Genomic DNA, 21,621 nt, shown 5'->3' with positions numbered 1-21,621 from the left:
AGGTGCAGGTGGCCCAGAGGCTGATATACACAGCCAGGTGGGAGGGGAGTCATCTTATCAGATAGAGGATGAAGGCCACCGCCTGCCAATGGATCTCATAGATAATCATCTGTAAGCAAGAACATAAGCAGCGTTCCCCTGACCCCTAGCACAGGTGAGCTCTGCACAGTTATACAAGTTATATGAACCACGCCACCACCAGAGGGGAACTCTGGCTGATTCATACAGACCAGCAATAATACCAGTAACTGGTGGTGCTATGGTAGGATATAGAAGGCTATGGTAGGATATAGGAGGCTATGGTAGGATATAGGAAGCTATGGTAGGATGTAGGAGGCTATATAGCAGGCTATGGTAGGATGTAGGAGGCTATGGTAGGATGCAGGAGGCTATGGTAAGATATAGGAGGCTATGGTAGGATATAGGAGGCTATGGTAGGATATAGGAGGCTATGGTAGGATATAGGATGCTATGGTAGGATGTAGGAGGCTATGGTAGGATGTAGGAGGCTATGGTAGGATACAGGAGGCTATGGTAGGATATAGTAAGTGTAAGAGGGTCATGGGGAACAGGTACCATCACCTGGGGTATATGGTAGGTGCAGCAGCTGAGAGGTCACAAATCAGTCTAATACTATGGTGTAACTGGCCTCCACCTGTTTTATTAGTGAAACATCAAAAACAATCCTAGCCACTTGGCCCTAACTAATCACAGGATCATTTTCTAAGTCACTAGAAAACAGCAGCTGAATCATATCAGTCAGAGTTTGTAGCAGGTTGTCTTCAACATAGAGCAGTGATGCATAGTGTCTCCTTTCCCCAGGCAGAGAGACCTCCCCCCCCCCCCCCCCCCCCCCCAACTGGAGGTGCTGATTAGCCTTCTGTGAGACATAGCACAAAGACCCAAACTGAGCCTGATGGATGTTGAACCCTCCCTCTCTTCAACCATCCAATCCCAGGACCCTATTCCGGTTCTTATAAAGAGCCCAATAACTCACAGCAGAACCAGCAAATCTCCTGGGGTTTCAGAACATATATGTCAGAAACCTGTGGGAAATATACCTGCCTCCCATTACTATACCAATGACCCTGTCACATAGGTTATGGTAGGATATAGTAGGATATAGGATACAGAAAACAAACTCTACAATAACTAATATATAAAATATTACACAAAATATAGTCAATAAATATCAAACAGAAAGCAGAATAATAATACTGTATTTTGCATTATATTCTATATAGTACATAGTTAGCACTAACACTTAGGGTCTGCCCAATGGAAATGACTCATTTGAGTGCATTACTGGCCGGAGTTCTGCACAATTAGGTTTTAGAGTACTTCTCATCTACCGCCCCCCTGGAGATGGATTCTGCAAGGAGTTTGCAGATATTGTTGCTGGGCTACTTCTGGAGAACCAAAGATGGCTCATCCTCGGGGATTTCAATGCATGGGTCGATGATGAGCTCTCACGCCTTGGCCAAGATCTCATGTGCACAATGAATGCTATTGGGCTCACACAAGTCATCCCTCTGCTACACATAAAAGTGGTCACACTCTTGATCTGGTCTTCCAGATTGGACTAGAAGTATCTGACCTAAAGATAAACCCAGTCACATGGTCAGACCACCACGCAATATGGTTCTCAGTCACAACCCCTCAAAATAGATCTTTGCCCATGGAATTGACCAAATATCGCCCAAGGAGGGCTATGACTCCTCAGGCCATAGTTGTACCTCTCGGCAGTGATGGGGACCTGTGAAGATCCATGTTCCCTAGTCCATTTTTATAACAGGGCTGTGACAGAGGCTGGATACTATCGCCCCTGTGCGTATACGATCCTGCAAACCTCATCGTCAAGCTTCCTGGTTTGACAACAGTATTCGTGATCTCAAGAAAAGGGGTTGTATACTTGAAAGACGATTGACGAAGACAAACCTGGCAGAGGATAAATTAAATCTGATCAAACACATTGGAATATACCAATCAACAATCACCCGCAAGAAATCAGAGTTCCTTTCAAATGAGATCATGACAGCAAAAAATAGGCCCGCTCAGCTTTTCCGTACAGTGGAGATGCTTTGCAAACCAGCATGCCTGCAGCCTGATGTAGCCCTCTCCCAGTCAAGATGCAATGAGTTTGCTAAATTCTTTGCAGATAAAGGGTGAGATTCTATGCTGTGCGCTAAATGCGCATGTTTTATTCGCGCACCACATCGCCGCAAATCGCACTTTTACAAATCGCACTTTTCAGTCAAAATGCGCATATTTAATGTGATGCGCATTGGAGGCTGAAAAGTGCGAAGAGGGGCGATTTGGGGTGAAGTGGTGCGCTGTATTTAGTCCTGAGAATGTGCGATTTTCATGTCTGAAAATCGCACATTTGCAGGACAGCGCAAAGTTTAAAAAAAAAACCGAGCGCGGGGTCCCCCGCCAGAGTATAACCAGCCCCGGGCTCACTGAGCCGGTGCTGGTGACATAAAATCAGGGTCCCCGACAAATAGGGGTCCCCTTGATTTCATGAAACCAGCACCAGGCTCAAGGTCCGGCGCTGGTTCCCAAAATACGGGGGACAAAGTGACTAGGGGTCCCCCGTATTTTAAGAACCAGCACCGGACACAACCAGCCAGCAGGGTAATGCCACAGCCGGGGGAAACTTATCATATAAGCTCCCGCGGCCAAAGCATTAACCCCCTGGCTGGTCAGCATGGGCAGGGGTCCTGGGGAAGTGGGGACCCCCCCAATGAAGGGGTCCCCCCCCTCCAGGACTTACCAGCCCATGCTGATAGTCCGGGGCTGTCCCCGATGCCCCTGGGCGGTGGGCATCGGGCTGATGGCTTGTGTAAAAAAAGAAGTAAAACTATTGTTTTATACTGGCGAACTATGAGTCCCAGCAAGCCTACCCCGCATGCTGGGACTTGGAGAACCACAAGTCCCAGCATGCAGGGCATTAAAGGGCCCGCTGGCACTTGTACTTCATCAGTACAAAAAATAGTTAACAAAATCACACTGACACACTGTAAAATAAAAGTTTAATACATACAAAACACACACACACTGATACTTACCTACCTTGAGCCCGTAGGTCGGTCCCTGGATCCTGGGTCCGTCCTCCGGGGCTCCAGGGCAGAAGAGTCTGGTTCCGGAGCCTTGGTCCTGGTTCCGGGGCTGGTCCTGGGGTTCCGGGGCTCCTGGGCTGCAGAATCCGGGGTCCGGGATCCGAGGTAGTCCCCAGGGGTACCTAAGGAAGCAAATCCAACTCACCTGGTCCCCGGCGACGACCTCGGAATCCTCTCCGGTGACAGCGCTGCTCCCATCTGGTACTCGGCTCGCAGGACTTTGACAGGCGCAGAGATGTTTCCTCCTCGGCGTCTCTGCACAGAATGATTTCTTGGCCAATCAGGAGGAAACATCTCTGCTCTAGATGCGCTGAGATGTTACTTCCTCGGCGTCTGTATTCAGAATGATTTCTGGCCAATCAGGAGCCGACATTCTGTGGGACTACCTCGGATCCCGGACCCGGATTCTGCAGCCCAGGAGCCCCGGAACCCCAGGACCAGCCCCGGAACCAGGACCAAGGCCCCGGAACCAGACTCTTCTGCCCTGGAGCCCCGGAGGATGGACCCAGGATCCAGGGACCGACCTACGGGCTCAAGGTAGGTAAGTATCAGTGTGTGTGTGTTTTGTATGTATTAAACTTTTATTTTACAGTGTGTCAGTGTGATTTTGTTAACTATTTTTTGTACTGCTGAACTACAAGTGCAAGCGGGCCCTTTAATGCCCTGCATGCTGGGACTTGTGGTTCTCCAAGTCCCAGCATGCGGGGTAGGCTTGCTGGGACTCATAGTTCGCCAGTATAAAACAATAGTTTTACTTCTTTTTTTACACAAGCCATCAGCCCGATGCCCACCACCCAGGGGCATCGGGGACAGCCCCGGACTATCAGCATGGGCTGGTAAGTCCTGGAGGGGGGGGACCCCTTCATTGGGGGGGTCCCCACTTCCCCAGGACCCCTGCCCATGCTGACCAGCCAGGGGGTTAATGCTTTGGCCGCGGGACCTTATATAATAAGTTTCCCCCGGCTGTGGCATTACCCTGCTGGCTGGTTGTGTCCGGAGCTGGTTCTTAAAATACGGGGGACCCCTAGTCATTTTGTCCCCCGTATTTTGGGAACCAGCGCCGGACCTTGAGCCTGGTGCTGGTTTCATGAAATCAAGGGGACCCCTATTTGTCGGGGACCCTGATTTTATGTCACCAGCACCGGCTCAGTGAGCCCGGGGCTGGTTATGCTCTGGCGGGGGACCCCGCGCTCGTTTTTTTTTTTATTTTAACCCTTTCTTTTATTTTTTACAGCAGAACCCTGCACGGAACATTGCGATCTGTGCAGGGTTCTGGCTAATTCGCCTAACAGACCCAGGTCTGAAATAAGTGCGAAAATTAGGCACCTAAATAATGCGATGTGCAAATGCGCATTGCATTAAATAAGCGACTTGTATACTTTTCTGTGCGAAAACATCTGGATGCGATAAAAATGCGAATTAATCTCGCAATTTTACTCAGCATAGCTTAACGCACATAATATGCGATTTCAGTCCCTTAGCGCATCCCATTAAATTAACGATTTAATGGGAAAATGCGATATCGCCATTTTGTGGTCTAATTACCGCAAAAAAACGCTAATCGCAAAGCATAGAATGTCACCCATAGTATCTATCATCCGGGCTGGAATCCCCACAGTGACACCAAAGGAGTTCCAACAGACCAAGCCTGCCAGTGTAAGACACCTGCCTTCATGGGACATCATTGACCAAGTGGATGTACAATACATTACTGGAATTTCCAGACTGTTGCGTTCCTCCTCCTGTGATCTGGACCCTGCCCCATACAAGCTGCTTTTAGGGTGTATGGAAATAATCGGCCATGCATTCGCAAAAATAGTTCAGAGCTCTTTGCAGACAGGTGTTTTCCCGAACCACTAAAGGAAGCAATAGTCAGACCACTTCTTAACAAATCTAAATTAGACCCTGACTGCATGACCAACTACAGGCCAGTATCAAATCTCCCTTTTCTAGGAAAGGTTATTGAGAAAGTGGTTGCAACTAAACTAGAGACCCCCCTGTCAACCCATGACATTTATGATCCATTCCAGTCAGGATTCAGGAGAAGACATAGCACAGAAACAGCTCTGGTATGTGTGCTCAATGATCTTTTAGGATTCAAGGGATAGAGGAGACTGTTCAATCCTAATCCTTCTGGACCTCTCTGTAGCACTTGACACCATTGACCATGGGATTCTAATTGAGGGCCTGAAGAATTTCTGTGGTCTGGGTAGCACAGTCCTTAGCTGGTTCAAATCATTTCTCGCTGGCAGGTGACAGAGAGGGGGAAATTTACTAAAGGAAATTTGTAAAAAAAATAGGTGTATTTGTATCCGGAAATACACTTATTTTTGACATTTACTATCCCGAAAATACGGCAATTCGTAGTCGTATTGATGTGCTATCAATACGAATACGAATTGCTGTATTTTCGGGATAGTAAATGTAAAAAATAAGTGTATTTCTGGATACAAATACACCTATTTTTTACAAATTTCCTTCAATAAATTTCCCCCAGAGTGTCACCGGGAGTATACTCTTCACCACCAGTGCCGTTGTCTTGTGGTGTCCCACAGGGTTCTATACTATCTCCCATGCTTTTTGCAGTATACATGCTTCCACTTGGTGACTTAATCGGACGCCATGGCCTGGTCTACCACTGCTATGCAGATGATACACAACTCCACCTGTCCTTTGCTCCAGGCACCGATAACACAATAACTACATTGAATGGCTGCCTAGCTGAGCTCCAGGAGTGGATGATGCCAGTTGGCTGAGACTGAACCCAGATAAAACAGAAGTCCTGATGATAAATCACAGGACAAGACGGCAGCATAGCCAACTGACAGGTCTTAAGCTGGGGGGCACAGCACTAAAAAACTCTGTTCATGTGCGGAATCTTGGTGTTGTCCTGGATAATGGCCTGACACTTAAACATCAGGTGTCAGCCACTATCAAATCCTCATTCTTTCATCTGAGAAACATAGCCAGAATCAAGCATTTAATTCCCTCAGAAGACCTGCCTAAAGTCATACATGCATTTATATCATCACGCCTAGACTGCTGCAATGCTCTCTACCTGAAGAATTGCACCGCTTGCAGCTGGTACAAAATGCAGCCGCCAGACTATTAACTAACCAGCCCCGCTCCAGCCACATAACCCCCATTCTCTACGCCCCTCACTGGCTACCTGTAAAATGGCGAATCGTTTTCAAGATTGGCTTACTCACTTTCAAGGCCCTACATGACCAGGGCCCATGGTACCTGCAGCAGCTGCTGATTCCTTACTCTCCTACTCGATTACTACGATCCACTGAAGAAGGACTACTAACAGTACCTAGAATCTCCCTGATTCATCTGGGGGTCGAGCTTTCAACTTCGTTGCTCCAACTCTGTGGAACTCTCTCCCTCGCACAGTGCGAGAAGCCCCCACTGTAGAATCCTTTAAAAATAGACTAAAGACTCTATTTACTCAGCATTATACTGATATCTACTGTTAAGCTTGTTGTGTATATTGAGCTGTAAAGACAATGGTGAAGCACTTTGAGTCCTATTAGGAGAAAAGCGCTATATAAATATCATTATTATTATTATTATATGCGACAGCTGATTGCAATAATTGTTTATGCGTTTGCTCATATATATATATATATATATATATATATATATTTTTTTTTATTTTTTTTGTGATTGCCACAGCCTGATACTCTGATTATAATACACGACGTGAGCAGGGAAATCAGCAGATCTGATACGAGGAGACGTTAATGACCCCACACTATAATCACACAATCAAGTTTGGAATTGCAACATAAAAGTAACGGGGGGAGGGGAGTTTATTTATTGCAATATACAGCAGGTAGTATTGTAATAAAGTGTGGCAAGTCTGTATAAATGAATTATATCACTGTCTACCCCCCCCCCCCCCACCACCACCACCACGTTATATAGCAATGTGCAGGTAAGTCACACACAGGGAGCTGCAGCTGTATTTTGTGTAATACCCAACAGTGCAGATAGTCTGACCTTTAGGAGCGATATTTCGATGCACCATCGGCCAGTACGTTCCATCAATATATCTGTGAACGGCGTTGTTCACAGATATATCACGTCGGCTGTTCAATACAGCCAATGGGTGACGTAGCTAAAGATATATCTCTGCATCATTCTGCCAGTACAGCCGCTGATGAAGCCATCAGTGTTTGACAAATCAATGGCCATGTCTCCACCCATTTGTGATGTCAGTTCCGACGGAGTGGGCAGCGTGTTTGGAGAACACGCTCCCTGATCCCTCTGTAGATATACCTGATCAATTGATCTGCAGATGTATCTACCGATGGATCGGACAATGCGTTCTCTATACACGCTGCCTGATCTGTTGGGACTGACATCACAAATGACAAGATACATGCAAATGAGCTGTCAATCACCAGCTGCTCAAGGCGTGGCTGTACGGGCAGTCAGGATTTGGCGTGCAGGCAGGAGGTGGTATGCAGGCAGGAGGTGGTGTGCAGGCAGGTTGTGGTGGTGTGCAGGCAGGTTGTGGTGGTGTGCAGGCAGGTGGTGGGGGTGTGCAGGCAGGAGGTGGTGTGCAGGCAGGAGGTGGTATGCAGGCAGGTGGTGGTGGTGTACAGGCAGGTGGTGGTGGTGGTGTGCAGACAGGAGGTGGTGTGCAGGCAGGAGGTGGTGTGCAGGAATGGGGTGGTGTGCAGGCAGGAGGTGGTGTGCAGGAATGGGGTGGTGTGCAGGCAGGTGGTGGTGTGCAAAAGGTGTATGATAGCAGGAGGTGGTATGCTGGCAGGGGTTGGTGTGCAGGCAGGGGGTGGTGTGCAGGCAGGGGGTGGTGTTCAGGCACGGGATGCTGTGCAGGCAGGAGGGGGTGTGCAGGCAGGGGTGGTGTGCAGGCAGGGGGTGATGTGCAATCAGGGGGTGGTATGCAGGCAGTGGGTGGTATGCAGGCAGTGGGTGGTGTGCAGGCAGGGGGTGGTGTGCAGGCAGTGGGTGGTGTGCAAGCAGTGGGTTGTGTGCAGACAGGAGGTGGTGTGCAGGCAGGAGAGGTGGTGTGCAGGCAGGGGGTGGTGTGCAGGCAGGAGAGGTGGTGTGTAGGCAGGGGGTGGTGTGCAGGCAGGAGAGGTGGTGTGTAGGCAGGGGGTGGTATGCAGGAAGGAGGTGGTGTGTAGGCAGGGGGTGGTATGCAGGCAGGGGGTGGTATGCAGGCAGGGGGTGGTATGCAGGAAGGAGGTGGTGTGCAGGCAGGGGGTGGTGTGCAGGCAGGGGGTGGTGTGCAGGCAGGGAGTGGTGTGCAGGCAGGGGGTGCTCATTAGGCAGGGGGTGCTGTGCAGGCAGGGGGTGGTGTGCAGTCAGGAGAGGTGGTGTGTAGGCAGGGGGTGGTGTGCAGGCAGGAGAGGTGGTTTGCAGGCAGGGGGTGGTATGCAGGGAGGAGGTAGTGTGCAGGCAGTGGGTGTTGTGCAGGCAGGGCGTGCTGTGCAATCGGGGTGGTGTGCAGGCAGTGGGTCGTGTGCAGGCAGGGGGTGCTCTTCAGGCAGGGGGTGGTGTTCAGGCAGGGGGTGGTGTGTAGGCAGGGAGTGATGTGCAGGCAGGGGGTGGTGTGCAGGCAGGGGGTGTTATGCAGGCAGGGGGTGGTGTTCAGGCAGGGAGTGGTGTGTAGGCAGGGAGTGATGTGCAGGCAGGGAGTGGTGTGCAGGCAGGGGGTGGTGTGCAGGCAGGGGGTGGTGTGCAGGCAGGGGGTGGTACGCAAGCAGCTTAGCATATACACCCTGAATCAGGCCCTATGTGTTCTCATAGTTACATATTCACTAATTACTTTTACCCCTTTTACACCGCACCTATAACCCGGGTTGGTGGGTTGTTGCCGGGTCGAGGTGCTGTGTGAAAGCGCACTGCAATTCAACCAAGGTTATAAGAAGGGTTAAACTCGGCTTAACCTGTACATTATATAAATGGGTGACCTGGGTTCAGTGTGGAAGGGTCGGATATTAATCTCCTTGACTCCTTATAAGAATCACTGTCTGACGGTTCGGGTCTCGCCCCTCATCCTGTAATTACCTTATTTCTCTCTTCCTTCTAATAGCAGATAGTGTTATCAGTATGTAGCTGATTATCAGCGAGACCGATCAGCCAAGTAACACACGTGTGAGGGCAATAACTGGCGTCTTGTCACGGGTTATCTATTGTAATGGGCCTGGCCGGGGATCGGGCCGGTAAGTGGGAAGTCTCTCCTGGGACAGGGATCGGGCCGGTAAGCGGGAAGTCTCTCCTGGGACAGGGACCGGGGGTGGAATTGTATTGGTGGTCGCACAATAGTAGCTTCCTCAGAGGGAGAATGGTGATCTGTCAGATCTACTAGAGATCCCATTGTTCTCATGGACATCGAAATAAAGAACATGGACAGAGATGGCAATAAGAGGCGTGTTCCACGCTGGGCTGTCCCATTGTCCAGCTCATGACATTCAGTCCCAAAGGGACATTTGCTACATCCAGACAACTGGCCAATCCCAGCTTAGGACTGTTGGGAACATGAATAATTCGGTGACACCAACCTTAGTGACGCCTCTAACCCTCCTCATAGTCAGCATCTGATGCACTGATTGGCTGCAAGATGGTGTTGTCCTGTGAGTGCTCTGATGCTCTGATTGGCTGAAGTTTTGTGTAGTCATGTGCATGATCTGATGCTCTTATTGGCTGCAGGTTGGTGCAGTCCTATGAGTGATCTGATTGGATGCAGTTTGGTGTAGTCCTGTGAGTGATATGATGCTCTGATTGGCTGCAGTTTGGTGTAGTCCTGTGAGTGATCTGATTGGCGGCAGTTTTGTGTAGTCCTGTGAGTGATCTGATGATCTGATTGGCTGCAGTTTGGTGTAGTCCTGTAAGTGATCTGATGATCTGATTGGCTGCAGTTTGGTCTAGTCCTGTGAGTGATCTGATTGGCTGCAGTTTGGTGTAGTCCTGTGAGTGATCTGATTGGCTGCAGTTTAGTGTAGTCCTGTGAGTGATCTGATGATCTGATTGGCTGCAGTTTGGTGTAGTCCTGTGAGTGATCTGATGCGCTGATTGGCCACAGTTTGGTGTAGTCATATGCATGATCTGATGCTCTTATTGGCTGTAGGTTGGTGCAGTCCTGTGAGTGATCTGATGCTCTGATTGGCTGCAGTTTGGTGTAGTCATATGCATGATCTGTTGCTCTTATTGGCTGCAGGTTGGTGCAGTCCTGTAAGTGATCTGATGCTCTGATTGGCTGCAGTTTGGTGTAGTCCTGTGAGTGATCTGATGCTCTGATTGGCTGCAGTTTGGTGTAATATAAACCTAAAACATCTAGAGATCTTATAATGTACAATATGTTTATCTGTTGGTATTTCTGGTAATAATTGCCCTGCTGTGGTTATTCCATGTTTGTGAATTCCAGGAATCTGGGTACAGACATAAGCTGAGAGCTGTTATTTATAGATGAGTGTGAACCATATGGTTATAGACAGGTCATGGACGCGGCCTCCTGACAACAGGCAAGGACACAACAAATCGATTTAGCCAACCTGAAAACATGTTGTATAACGTGGAAAACTTTCCTATACATTAATCAGACACAGACAGAAGGTAAATAATGCTGGCGCTGGTAACATAACAGCCGGCGACCCCGAAACTGCGATATAAGGTGAGATTCTGTACAGCGAATAGATGGACATGAGAGTCTAAGTGCAAAACGTTGCGTCATAAGTATCAGGAACTGATATTTCGCGACTATCGGGGGGGGGGACAATGTGCACTTGTAATGGAGATATTGGATGAGACATATATAAGGCAACTGTAATAGGGTGATATTTTATTAGATTGTGATTTCATTGGGGTCGAAAAGGGTCAAAATGGCATGTTTACTGCAAATCGCACGTGTAATATTGTGTAATATGCAGCCAAAATTCCACGTCTTGCTGTGACCAAAAAATCGCACTTCAAAAATGGCATCTGGATATTTTCCAAATCGCGCCCTAAACATGACCAAGAAAAATATTCCTGTTTCTGGCAGGCGCCATCCAGGCGCAGATCAGCGTGATCCAGGCGCAGATCAGCGTGATCCGGGCGCAGACCAGCGCCATCCAGGCGCAGATCAGCGTGATCCAGGCGCAGATCGCAGTTTTTCTATTTTAACCCGTGGAGAAGGGAACCGACCTGCGGGGGGACTACAAGTCTCAGTGGGCCCATTAATGCCCTGCATGCTGGGACTTGTGGTTCTCCTCCATGTCTGCTTGTGGGGGAGGCTTGCTGGGACTTGTATTTTCACAGCACATCCCAATGTTATTTTATTCTATTTTTGCACAAAATAATCAGCCCGGCACCCATCACCCATGGGTGCCGGGGACAGCCCTAGGCTTAAGCCAGGGATGGGGGAATCGACCATATGGGATAAACCTATTGGCTGTCTGTCTATCTAATAATCCACACCCTACTGTCACACAGGAAATGTCCTTGTCCTCCGCTGCGATCTTCCCCCGTCGCGCACGTCTTCCTGTATAACACAGTGACAGCGGCTGACACAGATTTCCTAGCTGCCATTATTAAGTGATAAACATTTATCTAAGCAGGGCAATGTTCCCTGGCAGCGGTGCCACACGGTTATATCACAGATAAGAAGCGCTGATAACATCCAGCAAACATTATATTACATGGCAGCACGCAGATAGGGTATTGTAAGCTTATTACTGACTTCTGCAGCGCACAGAGCAGAGTGGTCTCTACGCGACAAGACCATGACTTAGATCCGTGAATGCAGGGCCAGATTAAGGGGGCTTTATGTTCATGTACGTGGAAGTATATTCATTGTAACTACGTTGTATTTCATATGCTTCAGTAGACCTGGGCATCAGCGATGTTTTCGTCCTTCTGTAATAATGTTATATTCGTCTATCTAGGGATCTGCGTGAGGAGCAGGGGCGTAGCAAGGGTGGAGCAGGCGCAGCACAAGCTCCGGGCGCCAGAAGGTAAAAGGGTGCCGGAGCCATGCCTGCACCACCAGCTCACCCGCCAGCCCTGCCCGCTGCGGTCTTCCCGTCTCCCCGCTCCCCCACCCGCTCCCGGCTCCCTGCTCACGCTGTGCCAGGTGATATGCAGGGGGGAGCCGGGTGGGTACATGTTCACTTCAGTGCAAACTGGCAGCAGGGAGGGGCGGGGTGAGGAGGCACAGCACTACTATTGCTGCTGGTCCCCTCACTCACCTCCACTGATTGAAGGCGGCATCGTTGTTTCCAGCTGGGCTGGTTCTACTCCCGACTCCTGCGCTGCTTTTGCTGTATCGCCGCCTCCTCTGCTGCTGCCACCCACCCTCCTCATGGCCCAGTGGCAGTATCCCCAGAGCGCAGGGTAAGCAGCAGGGGGGGGGGGGACACAGAGAAAGGAGCAGCAGGGGGGACACACAGAGAACGGAGCAGCAGGGAGGGCACAGAGAAAGTAGCAGCACGGGGGGCACGCAGAGGAAGGAGCAGCAGGGGGGGAGGCACAGAGAATGGAGCAGCAGGGGGAGAGGCACCGAGAAAGGATCTGCAGGGGGGGGCATGCAGAGAAAGCAGCAGCAGGGGGGGAGGCACAGAGAAAGGAGCAGCAGGGGGGAAGGCACAGAGAAAGGAGCAGCAGGGGGGAGGCACAGAGAAAGGAGCAGCAGGGGGGAGGCACAGAGAAAGGAGCAGCAGGAGGGAGGCACAGAGAAAGGAGCAGCAGGGGGGGAGGCACAGAAAAAGGAGCAGCAGGGGGGGCACAGAGAAAGGAGCAGCAGGGGGGGAGGCACAGAAAAAGGAGCAGCAGGGGGTGCATGCAGAGAAAGGAGCAGCAGGGGGGAGGCACAGAGAGAGGAGCAGCAGGGGAGGCACAGAGAAAGGAGCAGCAGGGGGGGAGGCACAGAGAGAGGAGCAGTAGGGGGGGAGGCACAGAGAGAGGAGCAGCAGGGAGGGCACGCAGAGAAAGGAGCAGCAGGGGGAGGCACAGAGAAAGGAGCAGCAGGGGGGGCACAGAGAAAGGAGCAGCAGGGGGGGCATGCAGAGAAAGGAGCAGCAGGGGGGAGGCACAGAGAGAGGAGCAGCAGGGGGAGGCACAGAGAAAGGAGCAGCAGGGGGGGAGGCACAGAGAGAGGAGCAGTAGGGGGGGAGGCACAGAGAGAGGAGCAGCAGGGAGGGCACGCAGAGAAAGGAGCAGCAGGGGGGGACGCACAGAGAAAGGAGCAGCAGGAGGGAGGCACAGAGAAAGGAGCAGCAGGGGGGGAGGCACAGAAAAAGGAGCAGGCATGGGGGGGGGACAATGGGGAAAGGAGCAGGCACAGTGGGCACAGGGTAGACATCAGACACAGGGGGCACATGGTAAGGAGCAGGCACAGGGGACATGGGGTATGGAGCAGGCACAGGGAGAACGGGGTAAGCAGCAGGCACAGGGGACCCAGGGAAGGCATCAGGCACAGGGGGCATGGGGTAAGGAGCAGGCACGGGGGGGGGGGGGGACATGCCCTTGCTCCGGGCACAGGGGCACCTAGCTACACCACTGGTGAGGAACGTATTCACCGGTCCACGTCTAGGTGATGCAGAGAAGAGGAAGGAACGCAGAGGGGGCGTGGCCTGATTTGCATCATGCTCCTGAACACCTGGCAGCAGGTAACTGATCTGAGGGAAAGGTCCAGGCCGCGTTCCTCTAATGTGGGAGCCTGGCGGACTGTCCCAGAGAGGGGGCATCTATGATAAGGAGCCTCTGGACAAGCCGGCACTGCAACGCTACAGGACTAGTAATCAGCAGGAGACCATAATCGTCTTGTTTTATTCGTAGCACTAATACATCAATGTTCCCCCAAAGGTGTTACCGTATCCTGCAGCGACAGGGTGGAGGAAAGGCTGAGACCGCCTCTTGCATCCTAAATAACGGTCTGCTGTAACTAGTGACCTTCTAATAGGAGCGGTCAGGCAGCAGATACAGTGGTAAAGAGGCAGGGGGGCGCCCAAAATGTAGTTATGCCACTGTAGTTATTACTGATTAGACACCTGAGAGAATCAGCAGAGATCTCCTGTAACCCTTCGGTGCCCTGTTCCTTGTCATCCACTTGTGAAGCCCAGCCTGTGACCATCTGACTCCATACCGTGGATTGCTAATCACCCTCCTTCCTGCCATCCAATCCTGGCTCCCTACCCGCTCACCTGCCACTGCACAGTGTCACTGTGGCATCCTGTTTCCTGGCCGCTATCCGGAACCATGGACTGTTACCCAGTTGCTGACCGCTACACCTCTGCTGTTCTGCTCCCGGTGACTTCGCCATCCTATCACTTCCAGCTAACCTGCCACCAACCGGCTCCCGGAGTCTTCGCTGCCTTGCTTCTGCTATCACCTGGTTATTTGAGTTTCCTGCCAAGGCCTCTTTACGTTCCAGTTCCTGTCATTGCCACAGAGGCAGGTTTATGTTGTTCTGGCGTTCCCAGATTTGATATATTCCAGAGACATTCCTGCATCCCCGGATCCCAATGTATTCAGGACAATTCCGTCGTCAGTGGATTCTGCTGCACCTAGCTCCCAGTGCAAGCAGCCTATACATAGTCCTTGTCTCAGGACTTTCCACTGGCCATCATAGCCCACCACCCTGGTCACCACTGGCTCCACAAAAACCAGCAGTTGTGACGTGTCCTTTGTGATGCGGCTCCGGCCCTGGACTACCGGGCCTGCGTATGTGCAGAGTGAAGGTGCCGGCCACAGGGCATGCTGGGAGGAACCCATGATGGATCCCTCACACACAGCGCTGCGTATAGGCCCATATGCTGACGATTCCCTCCGCAGTGTTGCCCCGGCCAATGGGCATTATAGCATACAAAAATACAGAATTTTTACCTCATTTTCGTTTAGAGCATCCTGCCCAATGTGCGCACATGTGGAAGGTACAGGGAGGGATACAGTGGTGTAGCAATAGCCCCCCGCTCACCCCCCGGTGCCTTGGAGGCCCTGGGTTGCTTGTGGGCACCTGGAGTTGGTGGGGGCTTTTGCTACACCCCTGTCTGGACCTGCAGATCCTTGTCTGTGGTCTTGCTGCCCCTGATCACATTGGAAATGTCCCTCCCCAAATTTCCGTCCCCCTCGCAGGAGAGGAGTTATTCAGCATGCTAGAGGAGGGGGCGGCCATACTGGTGGGACATTTTTAATGGGAGCAGGGACAACAGACCCAACAGCAGCGGCTAAAGGGGGAATCCTTTTAAGGTCGAAGAAAGGGGGGGGGGGGTTTGCCTAATCTTGCGTTCCACCACTGGAGGGATCTATGGTCCATGTCATGGGGGGGTCCCTGGCCTGGATTTAACTCAGATTTTTAACCAATAATGGCTCACATTGGATGCCATACTCTGATGCACGTTCTGCACCTATTGTGGGACTGGTGTAAGATGCCATGTTGTGGTTGATGACGTACCACGTTGGCGTATCAGTCTATGCCCATTATGGGTGGACATTGTTCGACTGGCTTTTATTGCAGCGGCCAGTAAGATTCCTCTAAGACATATAGTTGGTGGGTTGACAGTTGCCGGAGTGGTGGTTGGAGGGGTGATGGGCGGAGGGGAAATGGCTGGAGCAGTGACAGTTGGAGGATTGACAGCTGTAGGGGTAAAAGTTGGAGGGGTGACAGTTTAAGAGGGGTGACAGCTGGAGGGGTGATGGTTGGAGGATTGACAGCTGTAGTGGTGACGGTTGGAGGGGTGATGGCTGGAGGATTGTTGGTTGGAAGGGTGACAGTTGGAGGATGACAGTTGGAAGGATGACAGATGGAGGGGTGACAGTTGGGGTGGACAGTTGGAGGATTGATGGTTGGAAGGATAACAGTTGGAAGAATGACAGTTGGAGGGGTGATAGTTGGAGAGGTGACATTTGGAGGGATGAAGGTTGGAGGGGTGACGGTTGGAGGGGTGACAGTTGGAGGGATGACAGCTGCAGCCTTTGAGAGAGCTGGAGACACCACTGATCAGTGTGTTGCAGATACAGGGATAAACAGCTGATAGACTACAGGCTGGCTGAGTATTGAGGTTCCACGCAGAGTGTCCCGCTGTAGTGAGAGCTGTACTTTCCTGACTGAGTACAGAACATTGATGACATTAAACCATTTATACACGTATGTCCATCAGCACCATTGTCTTGGAACATACATAGTGGGCCACATTTACTCTTGAAAAGTGATAAAGTAGAGAAGTGATAAAGTGCTGACCAGCAAGCTCCTGATATTTATCACACCTGGACTGTAGCATGGCAGCTAGGAGCTGGCACATTATCACTTTCTGCTTTATTCCATCAGAGATCCCCCCCCTGTACTGTGCATGCCTGGCACTGGCGGGTGCGGGATCCCTGACGTTACCTCAGGTTATATCAGCCTTGTGGGGGGAGTCTACTGCTACCCCCCCCCCCCCCTGTACTGTGCATGCCTGGCACTGGCGGGTGTGGGATCTCTAATGTTACCTCAGGTTATGTCAGCCTTGTGGGTGGAGTCTCATGCTACTCCCCCCCCCCCCCCCTGTACTGTGCATGCCTGGCACTGGCGGGTGTGGGATCTCTGATGTTACCTCAGGTTATGTCAGCCTTGTGGGTGGAGTCTCCTGCTACTCCCCCCCCCCCCCCTGTACTGTGCATGCCTGGCACTGGCGGGTGTGGGATCTCTGATGTTACCTCAGGTTATGTCAGCCTTGTGGGTGGAGTCTCCTGCTACCCCCCCCCCCCCCCCCCCGGTACTGGGCATGCCTGGCACTGGCGGGTGTGGATTCTCTGATTTTACCTCCAGCCTTGTGGGTGGAGTCTCCTGCTACTCCCCCCCCCCCCCCCCCTGTACTGTGCATGCCTGGCACTGGCGGGTGCAGGATCCCTGATGTTGCCTCAGGCTATGTCAGCCTTGTGGGTGGAGTCTCCTGCTACTCCCCCCCCCCCCCCTGTACTGTGCATGCCTGGCACTGGCGGGTGCAGGATCCCTGACGTTACCTCAGGTTATGTCAGCCTTGTGGGTGGAGTCTCCTGCTACCCCCCCCCCCCCCCCCCTGTACTGTGCATGCCTGGCACTGGCGGGTGTGGGATCTCTGATGTTACCTCAGGTTATGTCAGCCTTGTGGGTGGAGTCTCCTGATTCTTCCCCCCCCCCCCCCCCCCCTGTACTGTGCATGCCTGGCACTGGCGGGTGTGGGGTCTCTGATGTTACCTCCAGCCTTGTGGGTGGAGTCTCCTGCTACTCCCCCCCCCCCCCCCCTGTACTGTGCATGCCTGGCACTGGCGGGTGCAGGATCCCTGACGTTACCTCAGGCTATGTCAGCCTTGTGGGTGGAGTCTCCTGCTACTCCCCCCCCCCCCTGTACTGTGCATGCCTGGCACTGGCGGGTGTGGATTCTCTGATTTTACCTCCAGCCTTGTGGGTGGAGTCTCCTGCTACTCCCCCCCCCTGTACTGTGCATACCTGGCACTGGCGGGTGTGGGATCTCTGATGTTACCTCTGATGTTATGAGGAGAGACATTACATCTGCTTCATTATAGAGCATCCAACGTTAATGCATACAGTATCTCCTGTGCATGTAACCAGTTGGTGAATATCTGGGCACAAGTACATATGATAAATACCTGGCATGTATGCTACTGGCGCAGATCTGGATGCACCTTATTGTGTTAAAGCCCTTAAAGCTGTGAGCCCACAACACTACACTACATGTTCTGTTGTCAGACACCAGGGCAGTAGTAGGGTAGTGCTGTGGCCACTGGGAGTGGGTACTGCCCAATAGGGCACACAGATACAACTAGGGTGGTGCACCTCTGACCCATTGTTTCCACACAGTCCTTCATGTAACCACATTCCAACAGAACGTTTCACAGATGGATACAGACAGTTGGGGGAAATTCTTAATATGAATGCATACGACTGGCATCGTCGTTGTATTGCATTTACAAATTTGTATTCAGGAGGAAAATTTACTAATCAGCCGTATTTGACTGATTCATATTTTCATATTTCCCAATGGCGTATGGATTGTATTTTTCCGATACAAATTCATATTTTAAATACGAATTCCTATTGGCTGCAGTGTTAAAAAAAGAAATGATAAACCAGCCCCACGCTCAAAGTGTCCTTATTTAAAAAATCAGGGAAACAATCAAGTTAGGGTTCCCCTTATTTTTGAAAACCAGCAGCAGGCCGAATAGCGGTCCTGGTTCCCAAAATACGGTGGACAAAAATGAGTAGGGGTCCCTCGTATTTCAAGAACCAGCACCAGGCCCAACCAGCCAGCAGGGTAATGCCAAAGCCGGGGGAGCATTTTTATACAAGTCCCCCTGGCAAAAACATTATCCCCCTGACCGGTCAGCCTGGGCAGGAGTCTTGGGGAAGTGGGGACCACCCCCCACCCCCCCCAATGAAGGGTTCCCCCCTCCAGAACTTACCTGCCCAGGCTGAAGCCTAGGGCTGTCCCCAGTGCCTCTCGGTGGTGGGCACCAGGCTGATAAATGGTGGAAAAATATTGTATATGGCTGTGGAACATGCAGGGCCCGCTGAAACTTGTAGTTCCTCAGCAATACAAATTGTAAAATAAACACACAAACACACCAGAATAATAAAACTTTAATACACACAGTGCCCACACTGATACTTACCTATCTTCATCCCATAGGTAGGTCTCCCTCCATCCATCCATCTGTCTGGTGGTGGTCCCGAAGAAATCCAGGGGGTTCCTATGGAAGGAAATCATATTTATAAGGGTCCTCCGGCGTAGATCGGTCGGCTTCTGGCCATATAGCATCCATGGGGACTTGGCAAAAAACAACACGTTTTCCCAATCCAAGCCAACTGAGGTAGGAGCCACATGCTGTTTACATCGTGCGGCTCCTCCTCCCGAATGCCGCTATTGGCCGGCTGCTGATTTTCAGCCTGAGCAGGTAAATTCTGGAGGGGGAGGGGGGGGGTCTTCATTGGAGGGTCTTCACTCCCCCAGACTGACTGGTCGGTAGGGTGATGTTTTGGCCACGGGACCTTATATAATAAGTGTCCCCGGCTGTGACATTATCCTGCTGGCTGGTTGGGCCTGGGGCTGGTTCTTGAAATACAGGGGACCCCTATTCGTTTTGTCCCCCGTATTTTGGGAACAAGGACCAGTACTTGGGCCTGGTGCTGGTTTTAAAAAATAATGGGAACCCCAACTTGATTGTTTCCCCAATTTTTTTTAAAACCAGGCCCGGCTCTGTGAGCCTGGGGCTGGTTATGGTCGTCAGGGTGGACCCATCCCGTTTTATTTATTTATTTTTTGGGGTTTATTTTACACTGAAGCCTGCACGGATCTGACTGATATGACGGATCTGACTGATATGACGAATCTGACTGATATGACGGATCTGACGGATCTGACGGATCTGACTGATATGACGGATCTGACTGATCCATACAGGCTTCTGCCAAATACACTAGAAAAATGAAGTCTATTTTTCTGGCGTATTTTGCCGGCAATTAGCATCAGTTTACCGCTAATAAGCGGCCGTATTGAAAATATGGCCACTTAGTAGTAGTAGTAGTACGTTTATTTCTAAGGCGCCGCAAAGTGTCCGCAGCGCCGTACATAGCAAACAAAAAACAAATTACAAGGTAACGTACAGGGTGTGTTGAAAAATACAGTATAAATAGGGGTATAGCTGGTAGAACTAAAATCAGCATCAGTTATGAAGTAGGTGTCGAAATTGTCGAGGAGACTGAAGATGAAGTAGAGGAAGGGAAGAACAGGACAGGAGCACTGGTGAGGTAAAGAGGTAGGGTGAGTACGTGAGGAAGGAGGGCCCTACTCATAAGAGATAATAGGTGGGTGGACGAACGAAGAACAATAGGATAAGTAGGAACAGATGGGAACAGATGGAGGGGTAGGGTAGGCAGGATAGGAGGAGCGAAATAGGAGGAGGAGGAATAGGCAGTCGGAAGAAGTAGGTTTGAGTGAGCGCTTGAAGGAGGTAAGGGAATCAGAAAGCCTGATGGGAGAGAAGTCTTGGACACGAGAGTGGGAGGAGGTGATTAGGTGAGAGGTCAGGTGGCGGTCAGTGGTGGAGTGAAGAGGACGGGAGGGAGTGTGGGAGTGCAACCAGCTGATTCCCTCTGCGGCTCCCCCGGCAGAGGTTCCCTTGAGATGGTCGCTGATGAAAAGGAGACACTGAGCAATATGTCTCCCCCGTGTAGTAGTAGTACGTTTATTTATAAGGCACCGCAAAGTGTCCGCAGCGCCGTACATAGCAAACAAAAAACAAATTACAAGGTAACGCACAGGGTGTGTAGAAAGATACAGTATAAATAGGGGTATAGCTGGTAGAACTAAAATCAGCATCAGTTCAGAAGTAGGTGTCAAAATTGTCAAGGAGACTGAAGATGAAGTAGAGGAAGGGAAGAACAGGACAGGAGGATAGGTGAGTTAATGAGGTAGGGTGAGTACGTGAGGAAGGAGGGCCCTGCTCATAAGAGTTAACATACTAAAAATAGGTGGGTGGACGAACGAAATACAATAGGATAAGTAGGAACGGAGGGGAACGGAGGCAGGATAGGAGGATCAAAAGAGGTTAGGAGGAGGCTGTGTAGACAGCTTTAGATGAGACACAGTATGCAGCACCAGTAACCCACTGCGGCCTAGGCTCTGATTGTCAGCAGGACAACTGGTCATCCCCAAATGGTCAAGTTGTCATCAGCTCCCTCCGTAGGCTGAAACACTTTGCAGTTTGCATATTTAGTATTCTCACTGGAATTATATATACTATATACTGTATGGCGCATTTGGAACTAACAACCTCATTCGTAGGACAAGACGACACACATGGGATATTTAATACTTTGGTGTTTTCATGTTATCTTTTGTATTGGCAATATTGTCTAAAATGTCCTGAATTTAAATTAAATTTTAGTAACTGAAAAATCTCCATTTAAAAAGTACTAAAAATAAAAATGTTATTCTCAAGCTCAACCACACAATGCACCTGGTGGCATGCTAACTACTTGGTCCTTCTTTTACTTTACTAGCAATAAGTTAGCCAGGGGATACGGTCATTAAGTATTGCGAGCGATGTGAGGGGATGCAGTGCACTTCAAACTATGTCCATGTCGACTGTATTGACATTTGCGGTTAAAAAAAAACAGTGAAAAAACCCAAGTTGACCTTTTGACTGTCGACCTAGACCATGTTGCCCTAATGCTTGTGTCAACCTAAAGCCATGTCGACCGAGACCCATGTCAACATAGAACCATGTCGAACTTTTCCCATGTCAACCTAATGGTGTTGACCAACATGCTGTAGCTCCAATGACCGCAACCCGTTAGCCAGTATGGCAGCACCACCTAGAGTTTACTTGTTGAAACCTACACTACTACCCACTGTATGACAGCTTACACAAGATGTATCTAGTTAGTGTGGTCTCAGCCCCCCTTTGTTCTACATGGACCACTTCTGCCTCTGCCCAGTGCACGATGTCTGACAAGTTGACACTCAAACACTGCAGTAACAAAATACCCTTGTACTTATCTCTGGAGATA

The 21,621-nt window shown here is 50.7% G+C and overlaps 1 protein-coding gene across 1 annotated transcript in view; it reads right to left on the bottom strand.

Moving 5' to 3' along the window:
- LOC146009480 (pancreatic triacylglycerol lipase-like) overlaps window positions 1–12,456 on the bottom strand; it is a 57,350-nt gene extending 44,894 nt beyond the window's left edge. The window contains exon 1 of the mRNA XM_083149904.1: window positions 12,323–12,456. The gene's annotated coding sequence lies outside the window, so the exon portion shown is untranslated. The remainder of the gene's footprint in view (window positions 1–12,322) is intronic.
- Window positions 12,457–21,621: the final 9,165 nt, after the last annotated feature.

The sequence above is a fragment of the Crinia signifera genome, chromosome 6 (genome assembly GCF_055691185.1).
Source record: "Crinia signifera chromosome 6, ASM5569118v1, whole genome shotgun sequence".
Classification (NCBI taxonomy): domain Eukaryota; kingdom Metazoa; phylum Chordata; class Amphibia; order Anura; family Myobatrachidae; genus Crinia; species Crinia signifera.
Note: the sequence above shows the minus strand (reverse complement) of the source record. Positions and strands in the feature narration are given on the sequence as shown.